We start from the raw sequence: 13552 nt of genomic DNA, 5'->3' as shown, positions 1-13552 counted from the left end.
CCGCTCTGCCCTTGCTTTCTTCCAGATGAACTGCAACAAGGTCAATACTGCAATCTTAAGCCTGCTGGTTGCTACTGAGACCTCTTGCTTCCCATGGTCACCAATACATACCTAAATTTAGAAACGCATTAGGAAATAATGTTGAGTTAAAGATTGTGATGCTTTTCAAGTAAATAATTGAGGGAAGCTTTTTGGGTAATAGCAGTGGTTTTTAGGTTAGTGTTTTTCTGTACTTTGTAACTGACTTCATAGTTTCAGATTATGGACGATGATAACCTGGTGTTAATAATTTTTTCCTTTTCTTTTACTTTATTTAATAATTGATTCAGTTTGACTGTTGCTGGCCTTTTTCTGCCATTGTAGATTAGGTATAACAGTTTTACAATTCTTTCACCAAACTTCTCTATAAAAACAATTATACAATACTCACAGGTAGACAATTCACAGCAAAAGCAACTTTATCCTTGATCATTTTGCATTTGGTTGTCTCCTTGGACAAGCTCCACTGCTGTTTCTCTGGAACATGCCAATCCTTTCAGCTGATGAAGTGGCCAAGAACTAACCTCTTGTGAAACCTTGGTTTTATACAACGAATAAGAAGTAACAATTATCAGACAGTATAGTTAAAAGAAACTTACTCAAGTACACACTTTATATCAAAACTCTATAAGAATTAAAAACTTTTGCCACTGTATGTACTTTGCATCAATACTGTACTTGAGGTAATAGTGAGAAAGCAACTCCATCAGAGACGGTTGTACTCGATGTAACAGTGAATATTTGTAAGCCAATTAGAGACCCTCCCTCCCCCCGCTCCGTTGTGATGCTGTTTCATATCTGCTTAGCATGGATGGTCCAAGCATTCAACACTCAGCTCTGCCCTGTGCTGCTGTTGTATAACAGGGCAAACCCATGTCTATAGTCTAAGGACAGCAACCTACACACACATCATCTTAACTGCTAAAAAAACAATTATTGTATGATAGTTTATCAGTTTGAAAAAAAAACAGGAAAGGAGATAACTTTGTGCAATTGTACTTGTTTCTTCTTTAGTTTGTGCGAACTTTGACATGGGTATAAGACAGCAAGCTTCAAACCTTTAAGTAGCGCAGTCCCTTGGAGTAGTCTTTAACTGAGTTGGTGACTTTGTGCTTTAGCTGTGGCTCCTGGTAAGGTCACCCACATCCACCTTAGACAACTTAAACCACTGAGGTGGCTGTGGCTTCAAAACTCCCCACAAGTCACTGTGAATAAAAGAAAACCAATTTTGTACTTGAAATGAAGTAAATTTTCCACAGCTTTTGTTTGATTGAATAGGGACTCAGTACAGATTGAATCAGACAGCATGCCATTAATTTATTGTTACTCAAGTGCGCATGCGAGTATTCATGCACATGGTTAGTACGCATGTGACAGTCTACTTGTCATGTGCATTACGATTGCGGAACTAGAGAATATCGTTGGCAGTAAAGATGTCTTCTCCACACAAAAAATTTATATATGTATGAGGTATAGTAAAAAATATATATAACACGGTTTGGGGGTGACCAGTCTTTATTAGCTCCCCTTGGTACTGAAAGTTGACAAAGAGGAAAATCTGACTGGCATAATACGAAACTTCTGTAAACTTTTAGCAATTAAACTTTAAGCAAACTAGGACTCAAACCAAGCACCTCTGGACTAAACATGGGTAACCAGCATTAACAAGGGGTGAATGACTTTTTAAAAAGTGCATTTTTAGAAGCTCTTTCAGAGTGTATCTTTTTGGTGCTGCTGCATAATACTGTACTCCAAATTAAGTATAAAGTGTCAGGATTGACTGTCGACCCGGTTAGCAGCATTAGTAATATTTAAAGCACAGTCGGTTTAACAGTAACAGCATGATCTAAAAATGGATCTAAACATTATTGTTTACCGCCTCATCCCATCTCACAAGGAATAATTTATTTGAATAAGGAAAACGTTACATTTAAAACCTCTATCTGTGTAACCATGGAGGTAGAAATTAAAAACTAACCTCCTAAGTTGTAACCTCCTCAAAGGTGTCAATCCCGATGAGGAGAGCAAACAAAAGCTAGCAGATGTGTTTTTGTTCTCACAAAAACAATGTAAAGATGGCAGGAGTAGGAAACGCCTTCAAGCTTATCATTGCAGCTGCTGAGGGTGATCAGCAGACAAGTCAATGTTATGTTATGTGTCCAATACATGAAGTCCAATTTCCCTCCTGGCACTGCTGTGCGTCTACTACTAGAACACCTTTATGTATGAAAAGTGAAGATTGAAAAATATTACTTACAGGCTTGTAAATTTAAGTTATGTTTGTAAACAAAACCAAAGACATACCATCACAAATATAACATAAATTGCATTTTTTAATCTACTTGGCATACAGCAGCTTGCCATGCTTAGGCCACATAAAAAAAATTGTTGATCATCCCGCCCGAGCGATCAAAACTCCCCGACCCCAATTTTGTTTTTTTTCACCATAAAAAAACCCAGCCTTTTTTCAAAATGTACAGGTTTCAAAAGATGTTTTACGAAAGTTTTTATTCATGTTGGCAAAGTAAGAACAATTCTTCAAATATTTACTTGGGCTACACAGTGTTTAGTTGTTTGAAAAATATTAAAAAAAATGTCATCTAGGAGTTAAATTTGTTTGACAAAACTATTGAAAACATCAAAAACACACAAACCCTGTTTTATAGTGATTGTGATGATTTCTTTATTCTTGATTTAATATTTGGCATGTTAACAAAACTTAATTAGAATTTTTTTCTTCAACCTCCCTTCCTCCCCCCTCCCCCATCCTCAAGAAAAAAGTGACTACATGTATCAACAATTTTTTTTTTATGTGGCCTTAGGTGAAAAAAAGGAGTGGACACACTCAGCTGGGATGGGATTTAAACCAAAAACCCTGAACCTTTTTCTTCAAGTAGCACTTGGCAAACTGACTAAGGCATGTGGCTGTTTCTAATTTCTAAGTTGTAACACCTGTATTGAGAAGTGTAAATACATGGTACACTTTGATAATTCTTACAGCCACATAACAAAACATGGTGTGCATGTAAAAAGACCCCATAATTATATAATTAGTGAACTCCCTTACCTGTCATCAGGTGGACATGCAATTTTGACAAAATTGCACGAAGCTTTATCACTCTTAGTGAATTAATGTGGGACATCCATTTTTGCCTGATCCATACCATCGAATATGATGACAGACAGGTCCTACTGCTGTCTCCTTGCTCCTGTATGGTACTCCCCCTACGCTCCTTCCTAAAAAAAAATATATATAACATATATCTTTGACTTGCCCAATTTTGCATGTAAAAACCATTCACTTTGTGAAGGAATATTAATGACACTGGACACTAATTAGTATTAATCAAAGACCAGTCTTCTCACTTGGTGTATGTTTTTGAACAGATGCCTAATAAAATAACAAACCTGTGTAAATTTGAGCTCAATTGGTCGCCGAAGTTGCGAGACAATGAAAGAAAAAACACCCTTGTTACACGAAGTTGTGTGTATTCAGAAACTTGATTTCGAGACGTCAAATAATATAAATCTGAGGTCTTGAAATCAAATTCATGGAAGACTACTTCTTTCTCTAAAATTACGTTACTTCAGAGGGAGCCGTTTCTCACAATGTTTTATATTATAACACCCCTTGCAAGTATTCTGCCTGCTCATTGGTTTAGAGCGCGTCACATGACATGTCTTAGTTTTGCTAGACGACGGCCGTGTGATAGTGCGTCGGTTTGCCATGCGCTAGTCCGAAGACTAGCACACGGCGCCGTGCGCTAGTCCGACAGACTAGCACACGGCGTGCAGTACCCAGACGTCCGTTGCGTGTACGAGGATGATAAATTAATAGTCTGTAACCATTTCGGATTGCACGACACTACATGCAACACAGTAAGTAAAAGTGTTTGCAATCTGTATTCGCGTCGTCCGTGGATTGTAGCATTCAGGTCTGTAACTTAATAATAATAGTACAGTATTTAGAAATGTTTGGGGTGTTATAAAACAAATATTGACTGCTTTTACTCGTGCAATGGTTAAAAACTATGACTCCCTCGGTGATCCCCGGAGCGTTCTATTTTCCCTCGGCTTCGCCTCGGGAAAATAGAACGCTCCGGGGATCACCTCGGGAGTCATAGTTTTAACCATAGCACTCGAAGCAGTCAATATTTGTATACTATCAACCTCTCCCCATTACTCGTCACCAAGTGAGGTTTTTCTGCTAATAATTATTTTGAGTAATTACCAACAGAGTCTACTGCCTTTAAATGGGGTCAAAAAACCTATATCATTATCATATTGAGGTTTGTGTTGACTATTAAAGTAAAACATAGTGTCTCTGATAATTTCATCATGGCAGAAGAATTAAAAACAATGTTCTAACTCCACTGCAAGATTGTGATTTCCCATCTCATTAGTTTGTTTGACCTCAACCTCTGTACTTAATTAGTAGTATTGTAGGGTCATTTTTTATCGTCCCTCATCATGTTTTCGAACCCCAGCTTCGATTCTCCTTACATGCCTTAATACCATGTGAGACTGTGAAAGCTCCACTGGTGACAGAAACTTTGCAGTTTACTCACGGGAGTCACCGTCTGTATTTTTTTCAGGCTTAATCATCCTAAGAATAATGTTTCTTGTCATAGGTTTAATTATGCTCAAACAATAAAATGATGAATTTTTGGTATAAATTACTAGTGCATTATTATGCCAACAATCAAATACTAGGTCCTGAATATTCAATATTAAAATAAACTAACTAACTCTCTCAACGTAAAACCAAAACTTTTAAGAATCAACACACAATTAATAGTTGATTTCAAAAAAGATCATTCAGTTTTAGATTGTGAACAATTTTTCTGTTTATCTACTACACTACAGTAGGCCGTCAGGCCGTAGTATACAAATATTGACTGCGTTGAGTGGCATAGTAAAACTAGTCACTCGAGGTGATCCCCGGAGCAGCCGATGAGGGAAGATAGGCTGCTCCGGGGATCACCGAGAGCAGTCAAAGCAGACAAAGCAGTAAATAATTGTTTGTTTTATAACACCCCTTGCTTTGATTCTATCTGTATATCTTAATAAAAATTAATTCACACAACACCTTTATTCATGTGATCCACTATCGCCAACGTTGTGTTGCGTACAGAACAGTACTGTTGAACAATTCTTTCTTTGAATCTGCTGAGTCTATAAAATCTCGTAATTCATCTTCAGTAAGTAAAACAAATCGCGGACGGGCCTCATTGTCCTCCATTTTCCTGGTAGAATCGTCAAAAAAACTTTACATGCCTCGCGCACAATCAATCGTCAAACAAGAACTGTAAAATCTTACGTTGAAACACCAAGTTTTGACAAAATAAGAGAGTACCAGACTAGTGCTGTTACGTTCGTTCTCTAAATCGTATTTAAAATGCACATTATGTTGTACATTAGGTTGTCAAGCAGCTCGTTTAAATCAATGGTAGTCAAACGTAGTCTGGGTACCAGGGTATCCATGCACTAGTACATCGGTTGCTAGGCTGTCGTTGAATAGTCCATTGAGTAGTTACTTTGGTCGGTGAACATGTACAAGAGTACGTAAAAATACACAACATGATGTGACACGCTCTCGGCCAATCAACAGATAGAATCAAAGGAAGGGGTGTTATAATAATTAATATTACAATTATTATAATTAATTATTAATAAGTAAATAAAGTACGCCTATCTTATAGTTCTACCAAACGAAAAAGTGAAATGCAAGGAACACTGACTCTGCTCTGTCCAACCATGGAGGAATTCCTCCATCCTTGGTCCCACACTAAACACTATTATTAGTATTACAGGCATGACAGGCGGCCTGTACGCTACTACTAGTACTAGTGTACCTACCTCCCACCAGCCACACTGGTCATGCTGGGTCAGGCTGCGCCATGGCGCTGTCGCCGTCAATGTCAGCCTCGAGAGATATCTGCATGCATCGCACTCGCATGTTAATATACAAGATGAGATCCAACTCCTTTGCTAATTAGTCCACCACCGGCACGTGGCGTAGGGCTCGATCACAAACACAAAACCAGCAGGATAGCCCGGGGCAACCAGCAATAAGCTGGTGATTTTTGCGCCGATGATTTCTTCCTCCACCGATTTTAAACTATAACTTTATAAGTATGTCGCATGCATCGCATATAAACGCACAACCGTTAACCACGCACAGCCGTTAACCACGCACTGAACATACATGTACATGATGTACATACTTATACACAGTACATGTTTATTGTACATTATTATGGACCGACTCGAGAAACGCCATCACGTGGTCAAGTGATTTTCATCACGTGGTCAAGTGATTTTCAACTATTGAACCTATAAGTATATAACAATTAACTATAAGCTGCTCCAAACAAAATTAATGTGGCCATTGACATGGTGTTCGATCAATTCTTCTTCAATTTGCCTGTAAATAAACAATTTTTAATAAAATAATAACTATTATGAAAGTTGAATATCATGATAATACCAAAATATAATTATATTAATACACTATAATAATACTATTTAAAATGGTATTCATTACAACTAGTACTAGACTTGTTTCCCTAGCCTATCTTATTTAATTTTTAACTAGTAAATGACAGAGTAGCAGTTGAAACTCGTATGTTTTTTTTCTATTTTCGTTGATACAACAAGGAAATCTGATTTGGATGACTGCGCAGGCAGCTTAAAAAAAAACAAAAAAAAACATAATAAGTACTACACGTACATAACAAATCAACAGTGGTGCTTTTCTATGCATTCTAAAGGAGTCTTGATTCCATGTGAAAAAAAAAAACTGTCCAGAAATCTCATGTTTGAATCTGCCGGCCGCACTCGCGTGCTCATCAACGTTTACCTGTCCCTTAAAACTCAGAAAATAATCGGAAGCATGCAAAACTCATTTCCATTGTTCTGTTATAATTAAATTAAAAACATGTAGGGCCTATTGTTATCGATTGAGGCCTAGGCTACCGTTTTTGTAGTTCCCAATTTTCTCACCGTTTGAGTGGTCATACCTTTTAATATTATTATCAACAGAATTCGGGTAAGATTTCAAAAATTGACGAACAGAACTCGCTAAAGTGCTTATTACAGGAACAATTATCAGTCGGTATGGTCGGACACACCCAATTAAAAATCAGGAAGGTCAGCGCCCCAATTGGAATCTACCTCAATGGTTCGATCATGGAGGTAGAATTCGATGTACTCTACTAGAGCTCTACGTTTCAGGCACAATAAGTTGAGTGCCAACCACACTGTTGCGTCGCTATCGAAGGTAAGCTATCATCCCATTTTCACATCCCAGATGCTCTTTGTTGATAGGTTGCTGGATCATAATTTTGTAAGCACCATAATAGGTTTTGAATTGTATTTATATATACAAAAAATATTGGATTAATAAAGTTTGAATTGGGGGGGGGGGTCAGTTTTGGGCATTGAAAGTGGTATCTATCTGCGCGTGTGGACTGTCACTTACTACATTTATAATTATAGTAACACTGGTCATTCTTCAGATGTGGATGGCTGGATGTCAGCACCAACCATGGAGCTAAATCTGTAAAACTTCATTGTGAACTGTGTATGTATTAATGGACAAAATTGCCGCGCGTATTTTGTCTAAGAATGTTGTATAACAAGCTGTGTGATAAGCAAAGATCGTAGACGCTGATAAGAGATTTCCAGCATGTGCGCGATGCGTGGCATCATAACGCATGGCAAAATGGCCAATGTGTGTGGGTGTGTGTGTGTGCTACATATACATGTCTTGGTGTTTTAATACCCGTGGTTGTTGTTGCATGGAGCTCCTACAGAGCTGGTTGCCCAGCCCGGAGGAGTGGAGAACGCCGGCGTGTGTTTTTGTAGTTGAATACGAAAGTATTGTGGAATGATTTTTAAGTTATCTGAACGCGTGGGCGTTTGGTTAAGCCATTAGCTAATGCAGGTAAACCTTATAATTATTTGTCACTGTTTTATTTAGTGTTGCTGTTTTCGTTCAGGGAGGGATCCTCCGGGAATCAGCAGCGGAAGCCTACAGTAAATCATGTTTATTGTAATGTATGCTTAAATTGCGAAGCTGTCAATATTTTACATTAATTGTACAATGGAGGTAGAAATAGCCTCCATGATTGTATAATTTCTACCTCCATGGTTTAGTCCATCGTGCTGCATGGGCTATTTTACATCATATACGTAGTTATTAGCCGGCCACACTGTCTGCTCATGTGGGCCAGGACTGGAGGCACTTGTAGTTGAACATGTACCCGTCCCATGTACCTGATTATTCTACCTCCATGATTATCCATGCAATTACCAGTGCATAATGTACATACATATTTAAAAAATAATCTTCTTATTCTGAAATAAAACCGAAATCCCAGCATAGTAGCCTTCCGGCATCAGACTTAGTTTTGACATGCATGGTTGAGAAGAACCACTATTTTGTTTGACTATTTTTGAATTACTACTATTTTGTTTACTCTAAAGATTAAAAATTGAAAAGGCCTTTTTTGGTTGGGGGGGGGGGATCCACATGAATTTCTGTGTGCATGCAGAAGTTCACTCTCGCGGCTCAGAATATTTACTGGATCAGAATTTTACAAAGCCAGGATAAAAACAAGACAAATAATCCTAACCCAGTTTACGTGCATCTGTTTGTATTTTATTAGAACAAGCACATCAATCTTCTCTTACACAAGTTTGTGTAAGAGAAGATTGATTTCAATTATAACCACTTGCCTCGGGCCTGGGTTCCAGTGTAAAATTTTAAGCCTGTTTTAAAACAATCTAAACAAATTAAAAACTATTTTATTTATGTACATTTTTATGTAGGTTACCATCATAAACCTCGGTGAAAAGCCACGGCACGCCTACTATCAACCCGTCAGTTTTTGTGGAACATGAACATCTTTTGCAAGCTGTTCTGACCACAAACTAAGATCACATTCTCCCATTCATGACTTTGAGGAGATATGTACAAGGTTTTCATACAGGTGGTGTTGGTAACAGTTGCATGTATTGTCCACACCAAAGGATGACTTTGACAGTAATGATGCTGATATCAATGATGAGTCACAGACACAATTACCCAGTCAAAGGTAAACTTACATTTTGTTCTCTACATCAAAATGAAATTTCAGAATCTTTGTTTTTTACCCATAATGAAACCTTTGACTGTAATGATCCATTAGGTTTAACAATAATTCGAGAACCCCTCCCCCCAACAACAACAAAGATGTATAATTTAATATAAATAAATAAAAAAGCATAAAACAAAGGTTATTTCAATGTTTGTGAACTTCATTTAAAGGAACACATTGCCTTGGATTGGACGAGTTGGTCGTTGAAAAAGCATTTGAAACCGTTTGTTATTAATTACACATATGGTTAGATAGATAATTCAAAAGTAGAATATAATGATCCACACAAATTTGCATCGAAATTGCATGTTTCCTTTTTACTTTGCGAAAAAACACGGTCAGCCATTTATGGGAGTCCAAAATTTGACTCCCATAAATGGCCAACCGTGTTTGTCAATAAGGTAAAAGGAAAACCACGCAATTTCGAGGCATGTTTGTGTAGATCATTGTATTATACTTTTACAACATCTTTCTAATCATACATTATATATCGAACGGTTACAAACGCTTTTTATATACCAACTCTTCCGACACAAGGCAACGTGTCCAATGTGTTGGCTGGCTCATGGAAAAAACACTAACAATTAACAAATGAACAAAAACAAACAAGAATTTTTGTTTTTCCCACTAAGGTGTACAAACCCATTTTTCTCAGAGTGATGTCATTGGATGTTTTGGATGTTGAAAAAGGTTATCAAATACAATGGCTATTTACACCATTTTAACGTGAGGTTAAAAAAAAAATTCACAGTCACATGAAGACTCTATGTCTATTGGAAAATGAGGATGAATTTGACATTTTCCTTGGCCTTTAATAAAATCTGCATTCATGAAAAATTTAACATTTTTCATTTAAACATTGAAATTGTTCATTCTTTATGTTTAATTTTCCAGTATCTTGACTGGCCATCCCAAGAAGCATAGGAGAGGAGATATCACACACCCCCCTTGCACTCATAAAAAAGAGACGGACCCCATTACCATAAGCAAAACAGCTCTCAGGCCGAACAGTTCAAGAAAGAGGCACAGAATGCATGAGACTTGAGCAGTTACAGTACAGGTGTTAAAGCTTCTTCCATGTTAAAAACAAAACAAAAAATCTGGTAAGTAACTTTTTGCAATGACAGCAGCATCAAAATTAGCTTAGCTAATCTACACAATCCCTTTAAAAAATTGAAATTGACATTGTTTTTGTTGTAAAGCATTGATTATTACTGATTCTTATAATGAAGTTTGGTATGTATTTAACATCTATTATATCGTTGCGGTACCCACTGCCAAAACATAGGATTCGAACTGCCTCTAGCTACCGGGCAACCTCGGTAGTCTAGTTGGTAAGACACTGCTCTAGAATTGCAAGGGTCGTGGGTTCGAATCCCACCCGAGTAACATGCCTATGATAGTTTTTCACAGGACTCAGGGAAAGTACTGAGTATACAGTGCAAACACACATCGGTGTATGGGTAAAAAAATAATAATAATATTCTTTATCCTCGATGCAAATTTAAAGGAACACGTTGCCTTGGATCGGTCGAGTTGGTCTTTGAAAAGCGTTTGTAACCGTTTTTTATAAAATGCATATGGGTAGAAAGATGTTGTAAAAGTAGAATACAATGATCCACACAAACATGCCTCGAAATTGCGTGGTTTTCCTTTTACCTCGTCGACTAACACGTCGGCCATTTATGGGGGTCAAAATTTTGACTCCCATAAATGGCCGACCATGTTAGTTCGCACAGTAGAAGGAAAACCACGCAATTTCGAGGCAAACTTGTGTGGATCATTGTATTCTACTTTTATAACATCTTTCCAACCATATGCATTTTATAAAAAACGGTTACAAACGCTTTTGTTTTGACCAACTCGTCCGATCCAAGGCAACGTGTTCCTTTAACATCTATTGTATGTATGGTAGTTTCTGTGCATGCATCTAAAGACACTGGACACTATTGGTAATTGTCAAAGACCAGTCTTCTCATTTAGTGTATCTTAACATATGCACCAAATAAAAAACCTGTGAAAATTTAAACTCAATTGGTCGTCAAAATTGCGAGATAATAATGGATGAAAAAACACCCTTGTCGCACAAAGTTGTGTAAAGTGCTTGATTTCGGGACCTCAAAATCTAATTCTGAGGTCTTGATATGAAATTAAAATATTTTAGTGGAAAATTACTTCTTTCTCGAAAACTACATTACTTCAGAGGGAGCCATTTCTTACAATGTGCTATACTACCAACCTCTCAATTGCTTGTTACCAAGTAAGTTTTTATGCTAACAATTATTTTGAGTAATTACCAGTAATTGTGAGAATAAAAGACAAACCAGAACAGAAAATGAATATTTTGATTGTCATACTCAGTTTAGGCCTACTTTTTTTAATCTGCTTGGTAATGCCAATAGTTTGTTCATGTATTGGCTTTAAAACCACCAAGCTTGTAGCTAGGGGGGGGGGGGGGCAGGGCGTCAGATCCCCTCTCCAACCAAAAAAAGCAACCAAAATATATTTTTTTAAATCAGCTCAACAATTGACCACATGGCTTGAATATGTGGTCATGGCGGTTTGTACAAACCATGTTAATGTTTCACTAGGAAGAAATTGGATCTCGGCGATCATCACAGCTGGAGAGTGAAATAAGGTTAATTACTCAATATGTTTGTTTACTTTTTTTTCTGCAGAGGAGCCTCTACTCCTTCAGTTTATGTCTGGTGTTGGCCTTGACAAGGACTCAAGGAGGCAAAAGAAAGTCACCTGGGCTCTGAGTGTGACACACGACAACTTCAGCAAAAGGTTTCAGGCTGATGGGGAAGTTGTGGAACAAATGCCCCTTCATATCTACAGGGACTTAAGACATATGCTGAGGCACAGGTACTTTTGTTTGAACAAATCTATGAACTTCAGTTTATGTAATGCCAAGGCGAATTGTTATTGGTAGAATAACAATCACATGATGCTTTACCAAGGTGAATACATGGTTCAGATGAACAAAAGTGCATGCTGTAACCCAAGCACAATTTTTTATTTTATTTTTTTTTTGACTGTAATCTGTTAGACTGTTATCATGGCATAACAAAATGCTGTGATAGTGTCCATGGGTTTTTCACACACTCTGGGACAAATAGCACCATCTGTTTTACCTCAGATTCCTCTCGCTCATTGCGTGTACAAAACCCATGGACACCATCACAGCGAGCAACTAATGAATGGGTCCAAGCCTGGGTTTTTATTTTTTACCAATGTCTTTTCTTCCATCACTATTGTTTAAAGAAAGTGACAAAATAATACTTTGTTTCTTTATTGTAGGAATTAGGCTCATTGCAAGGAGGCACGGAATACTTGTTTTGCCATGGACAGCAATATAGTGATGCTGCAGCACCTGAAGGCAAGATGCCACACTGAGCTGGAAGGGAAGACAGGAGGGATAAGTCACCAAGATGCAAGCTCGATTGACTATTAAGTCACTGACGGTGAGATTGAAGCTTTGTGATTTGAGTCACAGGATCAATCTTTGTGAATTAGATAATTACTTGTGGCCCTTTTTATCCTAGCTAAACCCATTTTCTCAATTTTCTAGTATGTTCTTTAAAAAAGCTTTCAAACAGTATAATATAGTATATTGCAGCATAGACAAGCCCCTGAGGCCCCCCCCCCCCTGAGGGTACCCCAATTTATGTTCCCTATCTTTGCTCTCTGATGTAAAGTGTAACATGGGGGTTGGTCGAGTAAGGGATGCCAAAATATGTCACCTACCTTTGCTCTCTGATGTAAAGTGTAACATGGGGTTGGTTGGGTAAGGGACGCCAATTCATGTCCCCTACCATTGCCTTCTGATGTATAGTGTAACATGGGGTTGGTTGAGTAAGGGACGCCAATTTATGTCCCCTACCTTTCCTCTCTGATGTATAGTGTAACATAGGGGTTGGTTGAGTAAGGGACGCCAATTTATGTCCCCTACCTTTCCTCTCTGATGTAAAGTGTAACATTGGGGTTGGTTGAGTAAGGGACGCCAATTTATGTCCCCTACCATTGCTTTCTGATGTATAGTGTAACAGAGGGGTTGGTTGAGTAAGGGACGCCAATTTATGTCCCCTACCATTGCCTTCTGATGTATAGTGTAACATTGGGGTTGGTTGAGTAAGGGACGCCAATTTATGTCCCCTACCATTGCCTTCTGATGTATAGTGTAACATAGGGGTTGGTTGAGTAAGGGACGCCAATTTATGTCCCCTACCATTGCCATCTGATGTATAGTGTAACATTGGGGTTGGTTGAGTAAGGGACGCCAATTTATGTCCCCTACCATTGCCTTCTGATGTATAGTGTAACATTGGGGTTGGTTGAGTAAGGGACGCCAATTTATGTCCCCTACC

The 13552-nt window shown here is 38.0% G+C and overlaps 1 long non-coding RNA gene across 1 annotated transcript; it reads left to right on the top strand.

Moving 5' to 3' along the window:
* Window positions 1-7645: 7645 nt before the first annotated feature.
* On the top strand, window positions 7646-13352 carry LOC139940832 (uncharacterized). Its single transcript, XR_011786502.1, has 5 exons — window positions 7646-7987; window positions 8875-9140; window positions 10077-10285; window positions 11861-12050; window positions 12486-13352. It is a non-coding gene; the product is annotated as an uncharacterized lncRNA (long non-coding RNA).
* Window positions 13353-13552: the final 200 nt, after the last annotated feature.

This window comes from Asterias amurensis, chromosome 8, assembly GCF_032118995.1.
Source record: "Asterias amurensis chromosome 8, ASM3211899v1".
Lineage (NCBI taxonomy): Eukaryota > Metazoa > Echinodermata > Asteroidea > Forcipulatida > Asteriidae > Asterias > Asterias amurensis.
This window is presented reverse-complemented; position numbering and strand designations above follow the sequence as displayed.